Genomic DNA, 27,587 nt, shown 5'->3' on the forward strand with positions numbered 1-27,587 from the left:
TATTAATAATGGTATATTCAAAATATGATATTTATTTTATTAGGAACCTATGCAATACCTGAGTATATACTTAATGGAATTAAATTTAATAGTTGGTATATATGTGTTTGTATATAAACATTACATGTATGTAACTTAATTGAAAGGTGTGATTTTTCTTCATTACATATGTATACAGGTGTCATGTAAAGGGACTAAGTGTCAATTTAAGTAGCTTAGTGTCAACAATATGGCCAAGTGTCAATTAAAATATTATTACAACCATAGTAGATAAGTGATAGGAAGTAGTGAAACTATTAGTCTAGTTCTCAGAAAATGTCACCTAACATATATATATATATATATACTACGTAAATATAGGGAAAACCAATTATCTATGTCAAGTTATTTAATCCCAGATTCTAGTGGGCACTATTCAGAGGCTTCTCGAATAAACTTTTAGCTTTGGCGATCAGTTAGGTTAGTCTTACCCTATCTTTAGATTCAGCTTATTTACGGTAATTATGTGCGACTATGCTAGTTTTTGGAAGGTGTTGTAGTCAGAATATCACTTGAAATATTATGCCTTAAATATCTAGTTAAGACCCGTTTCTAGTAAATTTTGGTCCGATTATCTTTCAGTATATTGTATTATTTATGAGTTTAGCGCGTGGTATTAAGTTACGAAACCTTGGATTCCTCTCTTTTAACTAAGTTATGCAAATATTTATTTAAATGCATTTTAGTTACGATTTAGGGCCACCATATATTTTATTTCTATTTTTTTTTTAATTGTGGCACCACTTTGGCATTGATTATGGTATCGTTTGGTTTTTAGTTATACATTGGAGTATGGTTACTATATGTTCCAGTTTCAGTTTGATATTATGTTATGGTATAATCTTGGTGTTCTGGTACTAGTTACTGTTGTGCTAGAGTTGTGGTTCCTCTCAATTTTGTTTTGAGTCCTCTTCTGATTATGAGTTTTGTTGAATATCATATATGTGGCTCTCATTATTATCCACTATTCCCGATTTAAATTTGGTAGAGGTCTCTTGTTATTATCCACCACCACCATTTCGAGCCCGATGTCTGGCCTATTGTTATTGCCAATTGGTTCCAGTTGAACGCCGATGCACATATAGTTGGCTACCACAGCTTCTTGGGATTAGTTTGGTAATGGATAATTTATACTTTTCCTTAAATTACTTTTTGTGTGTCTCATCGGCTTCTGGGGGCAGAGTTGGGTTAATTGTCTTCTTGAGTGTGTCTGGCGAGCTTATAGAGCCTAGTTAGGTTATGTTGATTTTTTTTCTCATTGTTGTGTTACTTGTATTTCTACATTTCTTTTACTTATTCCTTTATTGCATTTACGTAGCTTAATAGATGTTTACCTTTCTAACCCTAGTTACTATTGACTTAGACTACCCCTTTGTAATACCCCATATTTTCCTAGCTTAAATTCGTTCTTAGAATGTTAAGGGACAGCTTCCAAAATGAATAATATTTATTCTATATGAAATTTTAAAGATTTTGACTTTTCATTGTATGGAAAATTGAATAAGATTCCCATCGATACCAAATTCGCCTAAATCCGAAACTCGGTGAAGGAGTTATGGCATTTTTAAGTTGACAGCATCCCACCTGGACTCTCAGCACATCGCGGAGCTAACAAATTGGCAGTTGTCAAATTCCAGTGAGACTCTGCGATTCCACCGCGTCGCGGAGGAGTCCCATTTCATATTTTTCAATTTCCAACAAGCCTACGCAATAGTGGTGCGTCGCGCCAGTGGCCAAAATGGAAAAACTATAGGGCACCACGATAGGTCCACATCGCGGAGAAAGCCTAGTTCCCACTCGTCCTTTTCCAGTGAGCCACCGCGTTTGTGGTGTGTTGCGGTGTCCAGCCAAATCGGGATTTTTTGTCGTTCTTTCAGTTTCATTTAGGAGTTTAAAAAGGGTATTTTGTTCAATACCCAATCCCCCAATCCGTCCAAACATAAGATTTAAGCCTATTCTAACCACTTTAGGCTTATATTCATCAACTTTCTCTCAAACAAATACCCTAAAGTTTAAAACTCCTTCTCTAAGAAATCAAATTCGAGCATGGTTTCTCCAAGAAATCTTAAGACTGAGGATTCCCAAGGCAAGATAATCAAGATCCCATCATCAAGAACTCAATAGGAATCCAAAAATCAAGGTTTCTTCATCTAATATTCAATCAAGGTATGTGGGGTTATAAACAAGGATACTTCTTTCATCCTTATGCCCAAAATTAGTTTTCAATTATAAATTTACATGATTTTGACTGAAATTACATGATATTTGAATTAGGGTTCATACCCATATTTCTATTTACAAGATTGTGAGAATTAAAATGAATTATGAGTTGAATTACATGTTTATTTTCATATTTTCATGCTTATTGCAGAAATTTCCAGATCTTTAGATGAATTATCATTGTTTTTACTATCAAACATGATTATTATGATATTTTGACATGAGTTTGATACATGAGTTTTTATGCCCTAAGTTTATTTGTTGAGATTTTGAGAAAAGTAATGCTTTAAGCGTCTTATGAGCTGATTATATCAAATTTTAAATAAATTTTGGATCTTTTGATCCTCAGATGAGTTTTGAAATCCATTTTACAGATTTCAGGAAGCAATATAGCTTCATTTATATATTTATTCAGATAAATGCATAATTGATTTCGTAATGAACCCTTATGCGAGTTTTAAAGTGGATTTCCACGAGATGAGCATAGCAAATTAAAGGAAGTAGTATTTAGCATCGAGTTGGGTATGATTCCAAGGTCTCATTCCCCAGACCTATGTGCCACCGTAGGATTGAGATTTGAGTGCCCATAGTGGGTAGAGTTGTGATCACTTTAGCTAAGATTATACACCCTGGCAAGAGTATGACACCTCTCCCCAACGTGATATTCCCTCCTTAGCAGGGCAAGACGTTGGACTGCATGTAGCTCGCATGGATTATAGCAGTTAAGAGAAACTTCCTTGTAGAATATTTTTTCCCTATAATAAGCTTTTCAGAATAGTTTTCGCGTATCTCTCTTCAGATGAAGTATTTTCCCTACAGTTTTAAAGCTTACAGACTGCAGATTCGAGAACTGAAAGAGTAACAAAAAAGCTTTCAGAATAATTGAGTGTTAAGGCTTACAAGTTTTACTCATATTATGCTTTACAGAAAGATATTAACTATAGTTTTCAACTTTCAAATTTCAGATTTAGAGTGAGTCCTTTCTACACTTAGACAGTATGATTTAAAGGGAAAATACAAGTACAGCTTTTAGAACTAAATGTTATGACACACTAGATTTATAAAGTATGATTAGCTTCTCATGATTATTATTTTCAATATTTCAGATATTCCAGCTTATGTGAGTCATTTACATTTAGCATGCATTGTTTTGCAAACTATGATGATGAGATGATATTTTTCCAAATTTCATCGTTATTATGTTTCCGCATAATAATCTTAGTCATTTTATACATATTATTCAGTTGCTTATGAGTTATGCCAGTAAAAGGGTTAGCTTGGGACCACTCATGGTTCTAATCACTGTGTGACATCTTGGGATAGATTTTCAGGGCATTACACCCTTAAATTTTAGTTATATTTTTCCTGTATTAAGTTCAGTTGGCCATTGTTACCTATGGAGTACCAATTGCTTTGGTACTCATACTATACTTCTGTATTTTTTTCTTGATGCAGATCCAAGTACTATCAGCCGTTGTTGGCATGATTTATCTTTCCCAGTAATTACTCAGAGCATGGTGAGTTTGCTATTATCCAAGGCTGATCCTCTTCTATCTACCATAGTTTAGTTTTTTGTACTCAATATTGCTTGTATATATTGTGTATATTTTTTATTCTTTCTAGTGCTCTTGGTATCTTTTAGTAGCGTCTCTAGTACCAACCATACCAGGTCTTAGGAGGAATTCATTAGTATATTTTGTTCCTTTTCCTTCTATCATTTTTGCTATATTTTATATGTTCTCTTTCTGTTTCCACTTATTATTACTACAGACATTATTTATATCTGATCTTCTCTAGTTTCTGCCTATTAGCCCGTTATGTATATTTCTGAGCTATGGCTTGACTTGCTTACTGGTAGGATAAGGTAGGCGTCATCATGAAATGAGATATTGGGTCATGAAATAATTAGTGATGACCTCCAAATTAAATTGACTAACAAAAATTCAGGATTTTTTGAGGAAGTAGAAAGGTTGAAACACCAATTAACCTATATGTATATAGCTTAAATGACTGGTCTTTCTGAAATACTCCCACCACACCAATCTCACATTTCAAACTTTACTTTTTGGGGAAACTAATCCCTTTAAACTCCAAGATTTACCTTGCATATAATATTTCGTTCCTTTCAGGTACTTTCATTGTACGACCTCCAATTGCATCATCTATAAACACTTCTCTATTATATCCATCACTTCCACATTCACATACCCATAACCATTTTCTAAACATAGGATTGTCAGTAAGACTTAATGTACTACTTTTGATTGACATTATTACTCTCTAGAAATAACCTTCAAAACACTGGCCCATATAACCCTCACTTTCAATATGGTGACAAAGAATGAAGCGATCCTCTCAACTCTCAAGAAAGGGCAACTAAAATTGATATAGGTCCATTTAGTACCACGTGCAAGCAAATGTCTAGGACGTTAAGCTTTATGATTAAAAGGACACTTCATTCTTTGAGAAGTATATTGGTAGTATATTTCGTCGTCATTTCTTTATGCAAATTTTGTTTTGTTTTATTGAGTCAAATCCTCTTATCTTGTTATTTTGTTGTTTACTGAGTCATGTCGTAGTTTTTGATTGCCAAGCCTTTTTATCTTTTACTTTCAAAAATATTAGTTCGCGTTATCTTGAACCATTCTTCTTAACTCTCTTTGTATATATTTCTTTTTCTTTTTAGTTTTGGTCACATGATATGCATGCAAAAATTTTAGTCAGATCTTGGAATCCTATTTAGTAATGGAATAAGCACATCAAAAAGGTTAAAATGGAGGAGAAAAACATTGGATACAAGGATGAATGACTTAAACATATTGAACAATAGCAATTTGAAGTGGTTCAAAAAGAAAAGAAATGACATCATGTTCATCATTATAGATGTTATAATTTTCACTTCTGATTCTTAAGTGCATGCTTGTATTTGAGATGTTAAATAATTGATATGACAAAGACATTTTATTCTTCTATCTAATCACTGTGTCCTCCTTTGCTATCCCTTTTGATCCTATTTGTTATTTTCTTTCATATCCCTCTTTTGAAATCCCAATAGAGTCAATAAAATTGAGTCAGAAAATGTTAAAAAATGTGTCAGAAGAAGTTTCAAAAGAAAAACAAAGGTAAATAAACAAAAAAAAAGAGAGAAAGGGATTCAAAGCTAGAGTTAAAAAACCAAAATAAAAGAAAAATAGAAGAAGCTTTCTGGACTACATTTGTCCTGATTGTTGCCTTGACAATATACGTAGGAAGCCCTATCCTAGGTTCTATAAAACCAAGAAAATTTTATAAAATTTCAAGTCACAAAAAATGAAGCAAAAATAAAGTTTTTACTTTTTGGAAAAAGAGTCGATTCCAAAAGCTGTAAGTCTTTAACTCTTTATATGTGTTTTATTTAACCTTCATGCCATTTCTTTCTTTCTAATCCTATCCAAATGCCACATTATTGTCCAAAGAAAGACATTCTAATCAATTTTTGAAAAATATGACAAGTCAAGAATACTTTCAGTGTCAATTATCATACGATGAGCAGTGGCATTTCACTTGCATAAGAGAGTCTTATCAGAGAATGTCTCTTACAAGTGTCATAAGGCATCACAGAGGTGACATACTAAAAAATGAGAGAGTCTTATTAGTAAAAATCCTCATAGGCACCAAAAGGCAATAATATCGAGAGATTAAAAATAAATAAATGATAGAGACTTGTTGGTGAAAACTCTTCAAAGCACTGCTAGTCGAATAAAGTGTTCATGTCTAGGCAAAAGACACAATACAAATCCTGACTTTAAATTGTGAATGTTTAACTAGAATGAAATTCAAATTGGTTTGACAAATTAGGTCATTTAATTCAAAATGCATGTCATGATTATTAAAGTCAACTACGAAATTGAAGGAGGCTTTTCTTTCTTTCTCTTTCTGAAAGAGAGGTCTTTGTTTCCATCTCTTTAGTCTTTCTCATTTTACTTTGACTCAATCTTTGTTAAAACACGTACGAAATAATTTCAAAATTTACTACCAGATTTTTTGTTGCACTAACCTAAGTATATCTAACATATCATGTGTGACATGATGCAAGAAAAAATGATAAGCACAATAATTTGTTGTTGATGACAAGTTGGAAATGAATACAAGAGTCAATGATTGTCATATAAGACTAATCTAACCGATATGAGGGTTTTAAATTGTAAACTAAAGGATCTTCAATGAGGTTGTCTACTTAAAAAGTGCAATCTATCAATATTGAAATCAACGTCGAACACAACAACAAAGAAGCTGATGCATTCAGAACAAAAACCACAAACCTACCACCATTTTGAAACATATAATCTTTCTTTCTTTTACTAAAATAGGAGTAATTTTTTTTATATAAAGGCAGTTTCAATACTTCGATCTTGTAAGTAGGATTAAAGTAAAATTTCTCACTCTTTCTTTGTTTCATGCATATATCCATCACTTTTTATCTTCTTCTACGTTGACATTTCCTAGTCTAAGACAATCGCCTTTCTTATTCTCCTAGGATGACATTTCATAGTCTTAGACAATTATTTTACGTAGGATGACATTCCCTAGTCTAAGATAGTCTTATTGAGTTTCTCCTCGGATGATAATTCCTAGTCTAAGACAATAATTTTTCATTTTCTCCTAGGATGATATTTCCTAGTTTGAGATAGTTATTTCTCCTAAGATGATATTTCCTAGTCTGATATAGTTGCTTTTTAGTTCTCCTAGGATGACATTTCCTAGTCTAAGATAATTATTTTTTATTTTTTCTCCTAGAATGACATTTCCTAGTCTAAGACAATCACCTCACATTCTTCTCCTAGGATGAACATTCTTAGTATTAAGAAATTATATTCCATTGATCTCTTAGTATAAATATTCCTACTAGTAGACAATTATCATTCACTCATCTTCTACGATAAACATTCCTAGTAGAAGACATTTATTCCACATTCATCGCCTAGTATGAACAATTTTAGTGGCAGACAATCATCTATCATTTTTCTCCTAGGATGATCTTTCCTAGTAGTAGACTGAGGTCTTGGAGTCTTCTCCTATGATGATAACTCCTTGTAGCTGACAATTACCTTTCATTTTCTCCAGAGATAAAATTTTCTATTCTAAGACTTTCCTTTTCTTTCCCCTGAGATTTCATGACCCAATTTATGAGTCATGATGACACCTACTTTAATCCGCCAGTAGGTAAGCCAAACCGTAGCCTGGAGATATAAGATATGCGCTAATTTGGTGGAAAATGGCTTAAAAGGGCCATAAATCAATAATTTAAGGCTTGTAATAATAATAAAACAATAAATATACTCTAAAAGAGAGAATAATAATAACAACCCTCCCACGACCTAGTAGTGTATGTACAAGAGCTACTACAAATAAACAATGAGTTTTGAAATAGTCAAATAAAATTTGTCTCAGAAAATGAAAGACTAGAGATAGATAATGGAAGGAAAAGCCGTTACTTTAACTTCGAGAGCTCACCCTATCTCCGAAATCTAACTCAACACGAGTGTCACATTAGCGGTGGGTACTAATACTTATATATGCACAAAAAAGATACAAAAGTGTAGTTTGAGTACCAAAACTATGGTTAATCAGTCGGCATCACTGACCGATAGAGCTAAATCATGATATAAATATGATAAAATACGAGGTAAATAAGTTAAGGTAAAAGGTCCAACCTCGAAATAAACTCAAGGCGTTGTGCATAATAAATAACTAAATAAGGAATAACAATAGAAAGATCATACAATTATAACTACTAAATTGGGACCCATAAGACAATATGTGGAGAAAAGTAGATAATCCAACACAGGTCCCATAATCCTGGAGGGTTTAATCAAAGGAAAGTATATAAATGAATAACCATAAATTACCAACTATCATGTCATAACCAAGAATCCACTCGTATTGTATCATATCATAAATATCTTTCAATGCTAGACTCAAATAGAACTTAACAGCATCATCTTCACATTCATTATTTGCCAGACTTAAACTGAAACTTATATTATTAATATCATAATCAATCGTCAGACTTGAACAAGAAATCATATTAATAATAACATAATCAACCACCAGAATTGAACCAAAACATCATATTATTAATATCATAATCAATCGTTGGACTTGACACAAAACTTATATTATTAATATCATAATCAATCTCCAGACTTAAATCAAAACTTATATTAATATTAATAAACAACCCAATTTTGCCATAATTAGCATTAATTCCCAATATCAAACCGTCAATACCATTCAATATCTAATTTTCTCAAGTTCCATAATGAGCATTTCAAATGTAAAACAAAGATAAAAAGGTCTACCAAAATAAGCTCACATCTTGGTCTAAGGTGGGCCAAAGAGGCCCATTTGTAATCCCAAAATCCATTATAAGGCAAATTCTACCTCGGACTAGGGTAAGGTATCTAAATACACGTTTAGATGTTAAACAGACCTTAATTAGAGCTAAGATAGAAATCCTGCCTAAAACATGAGAAATTAATAAATTACACCTAAACTACGGTTTCAAGATAGCCTAAACAGTTCAACTAACCTAAATATTGACAATCATACCTCCAACACCTAAATTAAATCCCAAATCTATCATAATATCATAATCATACTATGCCAAATAGCTCAATCTATGAAGAGGGTAAATCTAGCCTACTTGGACACCAGATAAAAGCCCGAAAAATCTACTAAACCAATGATTTTCTGTTCTAGAAGCATCGACATGATGTAAGACTATCAAAAGCACAATCTACTCATCATAAAGATAGCAATTATACCTCTATTGCACTATTGTGCTTCAGGTCCAAAAATTACGTAAAATCCCATGTGAGGTCTATTTATGGAATCACACATTCAAAACCAACACAACACCCCTTTTTGCTCAAGGAACATTTACCCTTAAAATGGGTGAATTCTGAGATCTAATGGTGCTAAAATCAAGCCACCAATTTTTTAGGGATTTAAAAAAATAAATAAAGGATTTAATCCTAAAATAGATGGAAGTTCACCATAAATTCAAAGAAGAAACGCGTAAATAATCTTCACCTAAGCTCCAAAATTATCCACAAATAATTCTCTCATGTTTTCCACTTTTTAGGGTTCCAATATCTTGAAAATGGATGAAAAATTAGGAAAATTGAGCTATGTGGGGTATTTATACCCGTCCTTGATGCACAGGTATCATTTAAGCAAATATTGGGTTACTTAAGTGATACTTGCCTTTGGTACGCCTATCACTTACACAATAAACTACTCTCTTAAGCGATAGTGGCTACCTGAGCAATTGTCATATAAGCAATAATAGTATCAGTTATGAGATAATTCCCATCTGTCATGCATATCACTTAAGCAAAAAAAGCGTCGCTTAACCTATATCTATTGGTCCTTAGTAGACAACTTAAGCAACTCTCTGGTTGCTAAAGAATGCATCAACACCATCTAAGACTTCTAAAAATGCCAACCCCTCAGGATTCATTTAGAACCCCGTATATACAAACAAACTATGCAACCCTATCAAATTTGACTTTCCAGACTCAATGGAATAGTCAAAATTTCCATCCGAGGTTATTTTGATAAAAATTCAGTCCCACACTCATTTTTCATCTTATGTTCAGTTGGTCGAAATGAGTCTGAAAGCCTCAGGTTCTGAAGCTTTTGGAAAAGTCAGAATTTACACACAAGGTTGTTTGACTGAAGTTTTTTCCTAGTAGCTAATTTGAGCCTGTGAAGACTAAAAATAGGAAATTGAAATTATAAACTAAACGAACTATTCGGTCATCAAACTATCTATTCTCGAAAGTTATAAATGACTTGGGAAAGCTATCGGAAATCTCTAAATGGTGTAAATGAGTGGAAATAAATCGTTCCCAATCTAAGATCTTATATTTCATTTTTTCCTAAGATAAATATGTCTTAATTCGAGTTTGTGTGTAAAGTATTCAATTGATATTAACTCAAATAATTTTTCTAGTGCAAACTGGGGATGAAATATTATTTGTTTCTTTTATTTGTGATGTTTTGCAGGTTTCACCCACAAAAACTAGTTTGATTCTCATCTTTTTCTAGGGCATCTACTAACAATGAGAGCAAGAGTTAGCATATAACGGTGTAGAATTCAAATATCTTTTTCTATCCAGATGCTGATCAAAAGAATAAGTAATCAAAAATATCCTTAAGGGATCATTTGGAAAGGGTCAATGTGCCACCCAAGTTCAAGTATCAAATTTCAGCTTCAGATCAAGGCACTTTTCAAAAAGAAAAATGACATCTAAAACTCAAGACTCAAGAAAAGATTCAAGATATGATATATAGATAGGATCTTGTACTTGTATTTTCCTTTTAACTTTAGTCTTTACTTTGATGTAATAACGGAAGTTGCGGACCGGATCTTGAAAGAACCTCAATCTAATGTCCATCTTAATATATTCCATTCCTACCTTTAACTCTCTTGAACTACACAAGACTTGATTCTCTATAACCTAGGATATGTAGGCTGTCCAAAACCAGGACTCGATCATATATTTTTCCTCTTTTCTTTCTATTTAAATAATGTATGGATCAAAACTTATTCCATTGTCTACTTCTTTGTCTGATTACACTTTGTGATTTCAAAAAAAGAGGGGCAACTGCAGACACGTGAGTTTTTACCCTCTCTAAACCTTACACAAAATTGTAACTCTAAGTATTTTCTTGTTTCGACATAATTTTCTCATTTTGAGTTTATATCATTTTTTACATTTTTATTAGAAAATTGAAAATTATCAAATAAGAATCTGATATATTATTTTTTTTAAAATGTCGAGAAAATTTCAATTAATATTAATAATAAATGTTTTCTATTTTATTTAGTATTGTTTTAGTAAGAAAAATACAAAATTAGGAACAACTTAGATAGTGTGACTTGACTAATTTTCATCATCCAAATATTATTTTAATTTATTATTTTATTTTTATCTTGTCCACCAAGTTTTTGTAAATTACTATACATGCATACACATCATATCTTGATTAGACTATTAATTTATTCCATTCTTCACATCCTTACTATGCACCCTCACCTTACGTAATAACTCCTCTAACATGAAGATAAGAAATTATAACAATATATTTTCCATTACACATTTTATGGGGGGAGATTATACACACACTAGAGGGTGTCATGTTTTTCCTCTCTACATACTTACACACTACCCAACAGTATTACACACACGCACTTCACCTTCATCACGATTAACCTTTATTACCTATTCACTATTAACAATAACGATGAAACACTCCGCAATTAACAATATCAACTCCACCTAGAATATACACAACATAAGCACTTCACGCTATTTATAGCCATTTCACCAACTCCATTACTCTTCATTTAACACATTATACTTTACGACATTTGCACCTATTTTATCAACTCAATTTCTCCACCTTTAACACACTACACTTCAAGGGCTTATAAAGTGCCTCATTTACCTCTACGACTATTACCCATGGATCAAGAGTTTGATAAAGTGTTCCATGTTTTTTAAAATGGGAATATCTCAGTAGTATCAATCTCATGAGCACGTATAGATAATATGAGGATATAATATTCATAACCAATCAAATAAAGGTAAAACTCAATTCATTATAGTATAAATGACCTCAAAATCACTTTATATGATAGTGATTCATGATATAAGTCATCATAGGGCACCATTCGTATAATAGTCATGTAAGACATCAATAATATCATTTAAATCCCTCATCCGAGTATCAATAATATGATAAAGTCAATTTAGTGCTCAAATAGGCCTATAATATCTAGTCAAACCCCACTTTAGGCAACAAAATGACAATAATGTCATGTAATGGTCAACTAAGTCCTAAAATCATCGAATAAAGATCTTGCATTGACATCATAATATTTAACACCTCTTAACTCTACAATGATATGCACAAAACATCCTAACGAGCAACATATATAAATTAAAATTTTGTTATCACATTTTTCACGACTAAAACCTACAATTGTAGCATGAATTACATAGTAATTAACTACCCATAACCTACCTCAAAGTGCTAATGATCCAAGCCTAGACCCTTCAATGCAGAGCCTTTCCCTTTCGAACTATCTTGGAATAAGCCTAAGCTATCAAATATGATTTATTATAAATAAATGAGGCGATGAATGTCTCAACTTAATTTGTTACTATTCCATCCAACATACTAATATTTGTATTTCAATACAGTTAAATAATTTTTAGATAAAAATCAAAGAATATATGGAATGAGGTGTTGAACAGGAACCATAGGTGACCAAAACAATGGCTTAACCTAATAAACTTTCAAAAATACTATTGTTCATGAACTATGAACTCATGCCTAATCACTAACTCATGACTACACTATCGTTAGCGCTTAATAATCTGCATTTTAAGAAGAAATTTAAGAATAACAAGATAATAGCTTAACAATCTGTTGTAAAATCAAATTAACCTCCGTCTTTCCAGAAATTAGTAACCCATAATAAGATTTCATTAATCACGTCCCATAACTACTAACCATTAATTCTAATCCAAGTCATCCTTATCTAATTACTTCTACTAAGTCTTTCCATAGTTTCCCTAAAAAAAAATAGAAACATTCCAATTACTTTCACTAACTAACAATATTATGATCCACTAATCAAACCCATATTGGAAACAACAACAACATAGCCGGTGTATTCCCATAATATGGGATCTGGGGAGGGTAAAAAATGCGTTGTCCACAGTACTACCGTAGATGAAGTAAAAAGGCTATTTTTGATTGAGCTCCTACAAAGGATGAATAATAGTATAACTAGCAAAAGACATATAAACAAACAACAAAATTGAGTATCATACCACTAGATAATAAAGGAAATAAGACACCAATAGAGTAATATTATGAACTATCTATCAAAAATTACAATCATTACCGAAACACCACGAACAAGAAACTACAAGGCACATGGATTATACTATGGTTGCAAGCATAACTACAAACAAAGAACCCCCTTACTAGTAAGGACGCACTCTTACCTCCTAAAACTATACCCTAATCAGCATTATCCACACCATCCTATTAAGGTTCATGTTGTTTGTAAGTTATAATTTCTCCATGTCATGCCTCATTAGCTCCCTCTAATATTTCTTGGGTCTCTCTCTACACTATTTGAAACAATCCATATCCAGCCTCTCATACGTCCATACTAGGGCATCCGTGCACCTCCCTATCATATGCCTAAACCATCTAACCCTTACATCCCATAGCTTATCTTCCATTGAAACAACTCCTATCTTTTCTTAAATAATATCATTTTTATCCCTATCCTTCCTAGTAAGTCCACACATCTATCTCAATATCCTTATCTTTTCTACCTTCAAATTCTAGATGTAGAAGTTCTTAACTAGCCAAAACTTTACTCCATACAACATAATGATTGGATTTCCACTTTATATAACTTACCTTTAAGCTTAAGAGGAACCTTTTATCTCATAAAAGTTCCAATGCGAGCCTCTAAAGAGCATGAAATTATCATCAATCTCTATATTTCCCTGAACCATAGACCTAGGATACTTTAAACTTTCTCTTTTCTAAATAGCTTGAGAATCCATCTCCACTACTGTAACACCCTAATTTTTTGAACCAGAATGCTACATGGTGCTTATGATCCTGAAGGATCACAAGGTAACCCATGACTAATATTTGTACCTATACACTGCAATATATGACATAATAATATGGAAAAACATGAATAATAGGCCATAAGGTCAAACTGAATAAAATATCTGACAAACATAATATCCATATGGGTGGAAAATACCCAAAACCAATTGATGTCTGAATCAAATCTGAACTAAATCTGAAAGCCTCTAAATACTGTCTGAGTAAGGAGTTGAAGGAACATGTCTTCAACTAACTCCATCTAGCAAAACTAAATTAAAATAATAAATAAAATAAAATAATATCGTCCTCAAATAGATGAGGAGTCACTGCAACTCTGCGAATGGAATGCTATTATTAATCTGAAACACGTTCCACTGAACCTATGGTGTAACATAAGAGAAATCACCATAGCGCAAATATGTCAGTACGTCTGAATGTACTGAGTATACGAGTGAGGTAGGCTAAATGCAAAGGGTATCTGCATAAACAATGTTGACTAATATGAATATGAGAATACATACATACATAAGCAACAATAACTGAACTCGTGGTGATACTGACTACTGAGTATGAATACTGATGACATGACTTTATGGATACTGAGATATTGAATAAATGAATGACTATTTCTGACAGTTTGAATTATAAAGAACTGGTCAAATTGACTATGTCTAACTGTCCTGAAACTGAATACTAATAACATAAGTTATGACAACTAACATAACTGATATAACTGTGATGATCGACAAGACTGATACTAAACAACTGTATTTAACAGTCTGATTTTTGGTGGAACTATCTGGGTTCTGTTCTATATGGAGTAACTAAAGTTGAGATCAGTCCTATCTAGCAGGTGATCTTTGAATCTGATGATTCTAATACTGATTAAATATATTTGAGATCATCCTTGTCTAATGGGTGATCTTAAAGTCAATTTATAATGATAAGGATTAACTGTCTCTAACAATACTAAATATGTAAAACTGAACTGAGTTAACTGTATCTGACAGTCCTGAATCTGTAACTTAAACTATGGGATATATTTATCTAACCAACATACCCCATGCTAAGCTGACTGGGGTCCAATCTCTGCCCTGACTGGAATGGTGTTAGTACCGTACCCCCAGTAAAGACAACTGCTGTAGCGTTAGTCTTAATCTAATGAGTGACTCCTGGGATCAGTCCTATACTTATAAATGTGCTAACGGGTGACCCCTGAGTATGCCAGTCCTATCTAACGAGTGACATGTTGTACCTACGCTGGATACATAGTTATGGAACTTAGGGATTGCTTCTAAGGATCTCCATCCTTTCTAGAAGGTGATTTTCTATCCTTAGGCTCACTCGGTGTTAAATCCTACTCCCATCTGAAGTCACTGAACTAGATAACTGAGCTAAACTGAATAACTAAACTGAACTGATTGGCTGAACTAATACTAGTGGTATTATTTAGAGGAGCTAAACTAAGTTTAGTGAGTTCCCTTGACTGAAGGAACATACTGAGTTCTTAGGAATGACTAAGAGTACTGAAATTACTGAGATTGCTATGAATACTGCTATTACTAAGATCACTAAGATTACTGAGTATTGAGGTTACTGAACTACTAATACTGTTGAGATTTTTGAGTTTTCCTGAGTCACATGACTAACTGAATTCTATAGACCATGGCTTGACAGAGAGTATCATAATAACATGACATGGCACTAGGCATACAACTATATTATTTTAGGTACAAGTAACCCCAAGGCTCAATGAAGGAAACTGACACGCATGACTGACTTGATCATAAGAATAGAGTCCGCAATTCACACTATCCTAAGTAGGGAATTTCATACTAAACTTGGTTTTCAACATCTTAGACATGAAAGGGGATGAGCACAATATGTATATACTCGCGTTTCTTCAATATCATTCTGATTCCATATCACAACAATAACACACAATAATAACGTGGAGTTCATGTGGAATCATAAACAATAGAACATGGGCTTGTTATTTAAGCACTATTAAGTCATAAAAACATGGATTCTATCATTCTTGGAATTTTATGAAACTCCTTACATGCACAACTTTGGGCATAGGTGTACTTATCAATTTGACAATGTTAATCCATCCCAAATTCATGGGTTTCAACAAACCTACTCACATGCTTAATGAAAAATACATCAAGATGCAACCTTGAATCTAAACAAAAATAATCAACATAAATATAGTCATAACACAACAAGAAAATCACAATTTATAATTTAAACATGATTCTTGAGCTCCATGGATGAAAGGGACCCATGGATGAACACTACGCATACCTTAAAGCTTGATCTTGAAAGAGATTTAATGTTTCTTGAAGGTTTTTGAAGAAATCCTTAGGATTGCTCTTCATTTTTCTTGACTAGGGTTTGACCCCTTTGGGAGAGAATGTTCTTGTTCTTGAGGATATGATCTTGAAAAAAAACCCTAATCTTGTGGTTGAGAGTATATGAGAGAGATTTTTGAGATATTTAACTAAAAATAATGAAAGATAATATGCTTCTTGAGGGTTATAAGTCATGGGAAGTGAAGAAAAAGATAAAAATACCCTTGTAAAAACGTCACTCAATTTCAGGAAAAATATAGCTGACGACATTCGTGACAAGTCGTCAAGCTGGTTATAAGTATTCAGGAAATGTCATTACAAAAGGGTGAAATCTTGATTTTCTGGGTAAGATTGACGACATTGGTGATAAGTCATCACGGGTGTGACGGCTTATCACAAAATTTCATCACTGGGATTAGAAATCTGCCCAGGGCTAACAACATTGGTGATAAGTTGTCATGCTTGTGACAACTTATCACGAATGTCGTCACTCAGTTTCCCAGCCTGACATGCTGGAGTAAAATAGGCATAACTCCTTGCTCCGATATTGGATTTCGCAAAATTAATATCGTTGGAAAGATAATTCAATTATATATCCTTTGGAAGGTCATGAGATCAACATTTAGTAGTATAAAGAGAGATATTATCATTTGAAGTTGGCTATAGCAATATCCTTCCCAAGAATTCAATCGGTAAAGAATATTTTGATTCGTCTGATAGCTGGGAGTTATTTGAAGACTTAATATACATCTAAATTACTTATAAAATAACTATGATGTAATATAAATGAGCTATAAATATGGAGCTAATATTGGTTTGGGGTTTTTTAAGGTATTAAAATATCTCCTTCTTGAGAACATTCGTCCTCAAATGAGAATGACTGAGATGGAAGAAAAGATCAACAGAAGTACGTATGATACATACACTAATGAAACATGGTTTTAGGATTGACATGACTGATAAGCTGAATATATCATACTGAACATGCATATTTGATGCATGAGTAACTGATTCATGAATACACGACTAAGTATTCTGATAAACTGAGTTTCTCATAATAAGAATGCATATCTGATGCCTAATTAATGAGCTAAATCCATGCATATCTGATGCATGATTAAATGAATGACATATTCCATCAATGCATGACAGAAAGTACTAATAAGTTGATCATGCATATCTGACATTTGAATATATGACTGAACGAGGTCAAGAACATGCAGCTGAACATGCAATGGTAAAGGTACTAAGTTTGAACTGAAAACTAAGCATGGCACTGAATACAAAGTTTGGTACTAAAATCTGAACATGGGAACGAGTAAGATCAAAGAAGACTGTCACCTTGAACTAAAAATATCGATGAGTCTGAGATTAATCACTTAATATCCATAAGCGGAAACATATGAACATAATGAGTCTGGAACGTCATACATGAACAGAATTGAGTCAGCAATTCATGACAAGGATTGAGTATTATATCATTGACTAAACTAAGATATTGAGTATATAGCTTACTGCTGAGTTTTGGGGCTAGAGGGTCGGCTCATAAGTAACACTTTCTCCAAGATAGATTCATCAAAGAAAATGGCATATTTAAATCATGAAATTTTGGGGGCTATAGTGTATCTCCCCCTTGGGACACCATGTCTATTGAAGAATGCTGGAATGACATTGCTGACATATTAAGGAAGTTGAGGTGATGCACAAGGCATCTACGAACTAGATTATAACTGAACCTCGGGAGTCTAGGACTAATGCATGATGCATGAACTGAACTGAACTTGCAACTACTAAGAGGTTCTACTTGGAATATTTACATTCCCTAAGATCTTGGATAGCATGAATAGATGCAAGGATGAGGAAACAAACTATACAAATCTGACTGTTCGATTGCTAAACTAACTTGCTGGCTTTACTAACTAACTCATACTGAAACATATGTCCAAATCATAGAAACAGATCTAACAATGCATACCATGAACATGAAAGACTAGTAACGTACCCAAATCTATGTCATAAACTTTTTGGATCATAATGGTTCTGGAGTGCATAAAGTCTATTCTGACGCTAACCACTCTTGGTGCCTTACTGACGCAACTCTTTGCCCCTTTGTTCTAGAACTCTACACTCTTGCATCCTGTGTCCTGGCTTGCCATATACATAATATATATCCCTACCTTCCCTACATGTACGTAGGTGATTCTTACCACACTCTTTGCAAAGCGGATAAGTAAGACTTCTATTCTCACTACCCTAGGCCTCAAAGCCTAGCACTCCATGATGACGGTCATTTTTAGACTTAGGTGCTGGTGCACTAGCTGAGGATGGAGCTGGGACTAAAAACCTCTAACTATTCTGAGAATGGTTACCACCCTATGACTTAGGCTCAGCAAAGTTGAAACTACTTATCCTTACTCTCTTACTCTGTCTCTCCATAATTTTAATCTTCTTCTCCTCTATTCAACATGGTAGATCTCTACTCGTTTACCACGCTATCATTCACCCCTGACATGAACTTACTTATTTTAAGTCTACTGTCTACAACCATATGATGGGCATATCTGGCTAATTGAGTAATCCTAAGAGAATACTCTTTCACTGTCATACGACCCTACTTGAGGTTGATAAACTCTAGCACCTTATCTTCTCTAAGATCTAGCGAGAAAAATCTATCAAGGAAAGCAGTGGTAAACTCCTCCCACTCTTTAGAACATGCATCATCTAACCTTTTTGGCTTCCACTATTTGTACCAAGTATGAGCCACATCCTGCAACTGATATGTAGCTAACTCAGCACTTTCCATGGTAGTCACCCTCATAATATCTATCACTTTCTAAATCTGATCTAAGAATTCCTACAGGTCCTCATCTGAATTAGACCCTATGAAACAAGGAGGATTCATTTCGGTAAAGTCCCGAATTCTAGCTGCAGCTAAATTGGCCATTGGATTGGCTAAAATGATAGTTTTTCATTCATTCTTAGTAGCAACTGACTGAGCAAGAGTGGTGAATGCAGTCCTAAACTCCACATAAGAAACAAGATCACCTCAAGGGTTTTTGGGCTGAGGGGCTAACTGATTCCTATTTCTTCTTTTAGGAGGCATGTTCTATTGAAGAAAGGGAGAAATAGATTAGACTGAGAGTGACTTGAGATTATGCTCACTGGCACGGCATGAATACTGAAAGAAAGAAAACTATTCCTTAAACATCTCATAGCCTCCTGCACATAAGTGTGGTGTACAACACACGCATGTACAAGACTCTACTAGATGTGGCTTTCAGACTTCCTAGGACTCTATTGAACCTTAGGCTCTGACACCAAGTTTGTAACACCCTGATTTTCTGAACCAAAATGCTACACAGTGGTTATGACTCCGAAGGACCACAGGCTAATCCATGACTGATATCTGTACCTGTACACTACAATATATAATGTAATAATGTGGAAAAATATAAACAATAGGACATAGGGTTCAACTAAATAAAATATTTGACAAACGTAATATCCATATGGGTGGTAAATACCAAAAAACAATTGAAGTCTAAATAAAATCTGAACTAAATTCAAAAGCCTCTAAATACTGTCTGAGTAAAGAGTTGAAGGAATATGTCTCCAACTAACTCCATCTAGCAAAACTGAACTGAAATAATAAATGAAATAAAATAATATCATCCTCGAATGGATGAGGACTCACTCTAACTCTGTGACTGGAATGCTACTGCATATCTGGAACACCTACCTCTGAACCTATGGTGTAACATAACAAATAACACCATAGCACAAATACGTCAGTATATTTGAATGTATTGAGTATACGAGTGAGGTAGGCTAAATGCAAAGGGTTATATGTATGAACAATGGTGACTAATATAAACATAAGAATACATACATGTGTAAGCAACTATAACAGAACTTATGGTGATACTGACTACTGATTTTGAATACTAACGACATGACTTTACGAATATAGAGATACTGGATAGATGAATGACTATTTCTGACAGTTCAAATTATAAAAAACTGGTCTGATTGACTGTGTCTAACAGTCCTAAAACTGAATACAGATAACATAATCTATGACAACTGACATAACTGATATAACTGTGATGATCGACAAGACTGATGTAACTGATACTAAGCAACTGTATTTAACAGTCTGAGTTCTGATGGAACTATCTGAGTTTCATTCTATATGGAGTAACTAAATTTGAGATCAATCTTATCTAGAGTGTGATCTTTAAATCTGATGATTCTGATACTTATTAACTATAGTTGAGATCAGCCCTATCTAATGGGTGATCTTAAAGTCAATTTATAATAATAAGGATTAACTTTCTCTAACAATACTGAATCTGTAAAACTGAACTGAGTTAACTGTATCTAACAGTCCTGAATCTGTAACTTAAACTATGGGATATATTTATCTAACCAACATACCCCATGCTAAGCTGACTGGGGTCCAATCTCTGCCCTGACTGGAATGGTGTTAGTACCGTACCCCCAGTAAAGACAACTGCTGTAGAGTTAGTCTTAATCTAATGAGTGACTCCTGGGATCAGTCCTATACTTATAAATGTGCTAACGGGTGACCCCTGAGTATGCCAGTCCTATCTAACGAGTGACATGTTGTACCTACGCTGGATACATAGTTATGGAACTTAGGGATTGCTTCTAAGGATCTCCATCCTTTCTAGAAGGTGATTTTCTATCCTTAGGCTCACTCGGTGTTAAATCCTACTCCCATCTGAAGTCACTGAACTAGATAACTGAGCTAAACTGAATAACTAAACTGAACTGATTGGCTGAACTAATACTAGTGGTATTATTTAGAGGAGCTAAACTAAGTTTAGTGAGTTCCCTTGACTGAAGGAACATACTGAGTTCTTAGGAATGACTAAGAGTACTGAAATTACTGAGATTGCTATGAATACTGCTATTACTAAGATCACTAAGATTACTGAGTATTGAGGTTACTGAACTACTAATACTGTTGAGATTTTTGAGTTTTCCTGAGTCACATGACTAACTGAATTCTATAGACCATGGCTTGACAGAGAGTATCATAATAACATGACATGGCACTAGGTATACAACTATATTATTTTAGGTACAAGTAACCCCAAGGCTCGATGAAGGAAACTGACACGCATGACTGACTTGATCATAAGAATAGAGTCCGTAATTCACACTATCCTAAGTAGGGGATTTCATACTAAACTTGGTTCTCAACGTCTTAGACATGAAAGGGGATGAGCACAATATGTATATACTCGCGTTTCTTCAATATCATTTTGATTCCATATCACAACAATAACACACAACAATAACGTGGAATTTATGTGGAATCATAAAGAATAGAACATGGGCTTGTCATTTAAGCACTATTAAGTCATAAAAACATAGATTCTATCATTATTGGTATTTTATCAAATGCCTTACATTCACAACTTTGGGCATAGGTGTACTTATCAATTTTACAATCTTAATCCATCCAAAATTCATGGGTTTCAACTAACCCACTTACATGCTTCAGTAAAAACACATCAAGATACAACCTTAAATCTAAAAAACAATCATCAACATGAACATAGTCATAACACAACAACAAAATCACAATTTATAATTTAAAACATGATTCTTGAGCTCTATGGATGAAAAGGACCCATGGATGAACCCTACGCATACCTTAAAGCTTGATCTTGAAAGAGATCTAATGTTTCCTGAAGGTTCTTGAAGAAATCCTTAGGCTTGTTCTTGATTTTTCTTGACTAGGGTTTAACCCCTTGGGAGAGAATGTTCTTGTTCTTGAGGAGATAATCTTGAGAGAAAACCCTAATCTTATGGTTGAGAGTGTATGCGAGAGCTTTTTGAGATGTTTAACTAAGGAGAATGAAATATAATACGCTCCTTGAGGGTTATAAGTCATGGGAAGTGAACGAAAAAACCTAAATACACTTGGAAAAAAGTTCCTCAGTTTCTGGAAAAAAATAGCTGATGACTTTTGTGACAATTCGTGAAGCTGGTGATAAGTCATCATGAAATGTCGTCACAAAAGGGTAAAATCTTGATTTTCTGGTTAAGGTTTACAACATTGGTGATAAGTCATCACAGGCGTGACAGCTTGTCACAAAATATCGTCACTGGGATTAGAAATCTACCCAGGGCTGATGACATTGGTGATAAGTTATCACAGTTGTGACAGCTTATCACAAATGTCATCACTCAATTTCCCAGCCTGACATGCTGGAGTAAAATGGGCATAACTCCATGCTCCGATATCGTATTTAGGCAAAATTGGTATATTTGAAAAGACAATTCAATTATCTATGGTAGGCTATGAGCTTAAAAATTACTAGTATAACGAGTGATATGCTCATTCGAAGTTGACTATAGCAATATCCTTCCTAAGAATTCAATCGGTAAAGAATGTTTTGATTCATCTGATAGTTGGGAGTAATTTGAAGACTTAATATACATCTAACTTGCTCATAAAACTATAAAAGAACCATGATGTACTATGAATAAGCTTGAAGCATGGCGCTAATATTGGTTTGAATTTTTTTGGGATATTACAACTACCTTGTTAGCCTCATGCATGAAATTACTAAACCTGCACTAAGTATTTTGTCTGGGGCCTACTCAACCTAAACCCCTTAGACTAGGGTTTATCTCCAGAACTCCAACTTATTATTAACTCCTTCTTGAGTCTCATCAATAAGCACAACTTTATCAGCAACTAATACACACCAAGACACATCTTCTTTAATATATTTCCTCAATACATTTTTAAGTAAGGAAAATAAAAATAGACAAAGAATTAGTCTATGGTGCAACCGTATCAAACTAATAAAGTTCTTTGAATCTCTTTCTACAGTCCTCACACAGGTCTTTACTACATTTTACATGTCCTATATTTACCTAGTGTACTTCACAGGTATATCTCTAAACTCAAGGAACCTCATGCCTTCTCTAAATTGATAAATCTATATGCACATCCTTCTATATCTGCCTATACTGGTCTACCAATCTCCTCACAATATGAATGGCCTTGATAGTCAAGTGACTTGGCATTAAATCAAATTGATTCTCCAAAATAGCCATGATCCTCTTCAACCTTGTCTCTACCATCCTTTACTAAACTATTATAGTATAACTCAACAACTTGATACCCATATCGCTAGTGAAATTCTTAAAGTACCTTTTGTTCTTATATAATTGAATCATCGTACTCCATCACAAAGCTACGATCATCCTTTCCATTTGAAAAATAATGTTAAATAACCTTATCAGCCACTCCATACCTTCATCACTAGCTATCTTCAAAAAATTCTTTGGAATCTCATCTTGCCTAGTCGCCCTACGTATACGCATCCTACAGATATAACCATTGATCTTCTATACCTTAATACGCCCATATTAATTATAATTAGGAATCCTCTTGCGATCTCAAGTCCTCCAGCACTAAACCTTTGTACCCTTTATCATTTAAAAGTCTGTGGAAATAACACAATTACCTCATTCTAATGAGAGCACCATCTAGCAACACTTTTCCATATTCTCCCTTGATGTACATCACTTGGTCAAGGTCCAAAGCCCTTCAATCCTTACACATTGAAAGCCTATGAAACTTCTAATCCCCGTCTTTCTCCTGTAAATCCACATATAGTCTCTTGAAAGATGCTATTTTAGCAACCATAACCTGTAACTTAGCCTCTTTTCTTGATAACTTATACTTAACCTATTTATCCATTTATCCTATTCATCCTTGCTCTCCACAAACTTTGCATATGACACCTTCTTAGTTTGTACTTCTTTCTTAACTTTAATATTCCACTACCAGCCCCTCGGTGCTTGTGAGATTGACTTATCGAGATACCTAACACCTCCCTAACTATCTCATGATGCAACTGGATATCGTCTCCCACATACTATCCACATCCCTTCTATTGTCCCAAGCTTCCATAATCATCAATGTTTCCCTTATATCCAAAGCACTTGCCAAAGTGAAGCTATTAATCCTAGCCCAATCCTCCAGACTTCTTTTTTTTGACCATCTTGATTTCCACGTACATCACTAAACTTTTATGATGGGTGAAATAATTCACCAGATAAGACCTTATAGTGTTTACATAGTTCCCTATTAATATCTCTAAATCTATACCTCCAAGAAATTACAATGTGGTCATTGTCTAATAAAAAGCCCAAGCAAAGGTTGGGGCCAAACCTATAAAGAGTAGGCCAATCTAACTCACAAACTTGCTAAAGTATATGGATAGTAGAGGAAATTAAATGGGAGGTTTTTGTAGAAACATTAAAGTAGTAACAAGTCTTGATTGGCATAGGTTTGAATCAATATGAGATGAATACTAGGACTATATTCCCTATCGATTCCTAAATCCATTGACTTATCATGCTTTATCCGATATCTTAATCCCAAGCACGCAGAATCTGACAAGCTATGTACCTCCAATTGTCTTGTAAATGCGCTCGGTAAATTTCACTCTTTACCTTATGGGTCTTAGAGTGTCGCCTTACTAACCCTTGTCTTTGATCCTAGATTAACTTTCTCCTTTTTTGGTGTCAAGTTAGTTAAATGAGGGTTGGTAGATTCAAATTATTGTTGCAATTTTCTTTTCCTAATCTCAACCTCTCTTGTGAAGATGATCTCAAATACAAGCAACTTCCTAACTTTTGCAGTAATTAAGAAAGCAAACAAAATGAAGAAGATTATTGTACATAAATAAATACTATTTTAGAAGGACCTCATACTTTGCCTACTTCATTATTTTGCTAGGGTTCCCACAACTATAGTTAGGTGTTTTCGTTGCTCATGTTTGCAATAACATCCATAGAATTCATCAAAAAAGCATACGAATAATATTACAATGATTTATGAACAAAACCCAGAATCTCAAATTAATAATCAACTGTAAAAACCAAGAACAATGGATTCTAAGCTCAAAAGTTGAATCTTAGAATCAATATAGTGTTGTGAATATAAAAAATGCATAAAAAAGTACAGGAAAAACTAAAGGATATTTATAGAATACATCAGAATCCTAAAAATCCAAACTAGAATGAATAAGAAAAACTGAGTCGGTGACCACTTAAGGACCCGCTTACGGGCTGTAAGTGGTACTTATAGATCCCTAGTGGATCGTTAGTGTCAGAAACTTTAGAAGCCTTCAGGACATCACCTATGATAGCAGTTACAGGGGTCATAAGTGGTACTTATGCCTCATAAGTGACTCTACATCATTATTAGAACCAATTTCAGACTTCAACTTTTTAGATCATTTTTCTTCTAATACTTACGTGGCCACTTATGGTGGTCGTAGGTGCCATCTATGGCCTGTAAGTGGATTCCTATGCACACTTCAACTCTTTTCTACTTTTTATCTCCAGAACCTAATTTCCTCTAAACAAACACTAAAACACATCATGTTTAACAAAATAGACTTAAGTACTTGTATATTTTCTAGTTTCTACGTACTTTTACTTAGAAAACTTGCATGTACCCAAGAAACAAACATATAACAAAAAAACACAATGCTTAACAAAAAGAATCCTATGGAACCTACAATAGTCAATTCAATTTCAACTCAAGAACATCACCCCTCCTATTCCCAACTTTTATAAACTATTGTGTGGATCTAGCAAAAAAATGTGACACAAAGTAATATAGAAATGTTATTACATTAAAAATAAATAATTTGGCAAATACACAAATTACATTACTCGAATAGATAAGTATCTAGCAACACAACCCATGTACCATCACAAAAAGAAGTCTCATATCTCGTAGTATAATCATGCATGTTAATGTCAAGATAATGATGAGACACTCACACACGCAAAGAAAGTTCCAATCAATGTTCATATAAAGCCATAGGATTTCCCTTATTTTCTTTAACTTTTTTGTTTGAATAGACGTACTAGGATTGCTATAGGACTTTACTCGACTTGTAACTTAGTCTTGGGGGCTGGTATGGTATATTTGAGAATTTAGTGGCTAACCATCATTGGCACTACATTAACATTTAGGGTCCACTTCTTAACCATAATATTTCTTTTATTTCTCTCTTTTTACAACTTATTTAGGTTGGGGGTGTGGTTTCTTTTAGTCTTTATTTTTTTTATTCCATTCTTTTTTCTCTTTTACCACACCCAACCCTACTTTATTTTCTATTATTCAAGCCCTTCTACAAACCCAATTCTTAACTACGCACCCTTATGATAGACACTCCCAACTAAGGCAATTTTCTTGAGTTGATATGCACAATGTCCAAGAAGGGATCGGGGAAAAATAGGTTCATTATAACTAAACTCGAAAGGTGAAAGGTGATAATAAGAAAATAGGTTTATGTAGGCTCAAAATAGGGATCAAGGAATACTTACACATTTAGATGGCTTATGATCCTATCTTGACCAACTATCCTACAATCTAGGCAAGATTAATTAGGCAAGATCTAGATTAAATGCACAAAGAGAACTAGGAAAGCATCTCTCACACACAGTACAGGGTTACATTACCCAATACTACCTATGTTTATACAAATACTAAGCTATGATTATTTTGTCCCTAATCCTAATGCCATAACAAGATTCACAATAGTCACACATATAAGCACGTTATATAGTTCATCAAAATATTTGGAGTGGTATTAATTTTTTCTCAAAAGCACTTAAAAACAATCAAAATACATTAATTTCCCTTAGGTTACTTATTTTTCTCCTAGTTAAACACAAAAAAAGACTTAACACATGTATGGAACCAACACAAAATAACCTAAACCTACCAATTCTACTAAGATACTGCAGTCGGTAGGAAATGAAGAACAATAAGAAAAACCCTCGGTAGTGGTTCATCGCAACCCTAAATAAAGATTATGCATTGTCCCTTGTGAATAACTATTATGCAAAAATAAGAGATGAGGGCATACTTTGGACGCACTAGGATTTCATATTAGACTCGCCCCCATTTGGGTTAAGATGTAGTGCAAATGTAGGAGCTTGTGCCTAGCTACAGTAGGTGCCAACATCTATCTTAGTTTTCCTCTACGAATCAACTATTGCGGACACACTAGAATTATGAGCAACCTTTTTCAAAGACTAAGTACATAGCATGGTGGGGTCTTGTAGCTCCTTATACTGACCTTTCTAGGTCCCAACAATTAAGACTATATCCTCATCCAAAAATAATTGAAATTGTAGAAGTGGAAGTGGACGCAATGGTTATGTGAATACTAGGATGGCCAAAGAAATGACCAGAATCTA

The 27,587-nt window shown here is 33.9% G+C and overlaps 1 long non-coding RNA gene across 1 annotated transcript; it reads left to right on the top strand.

Moving 5' to 3' along the window:
• The first annotated feature begins 328 nt into the window (after positions 1-328).
• On the top strand, positions 329-10,681 carry LOC107844969. Its single transcript, XR_001666651.2, has 3 exons — positions 329-459; positions 3,715-3,776; positions 10,312-10,681. It is a non-coding gene; the product is annotated as an uncharacterized LOC107844969 (long non-coding RNA).
• Positions 10,682-27,587: the final 16,906 nt, after the last annotated feature.

Source organism: Capsicum annuum, chromosome 10, assembly GCF_002878395.1.
Source record: "Capsicum annuum cultivar UCD-10X-F1 chromosome 10, UCD10Xv1.1, whole genome shotgun sequence".
NCBI classification, from domain to species: Eukaryota; Viridiplantae; Streptophyta; class Magnoliopsida; order Solanales; family Solanaceae; genus Capsicum; species Capsicum annuum.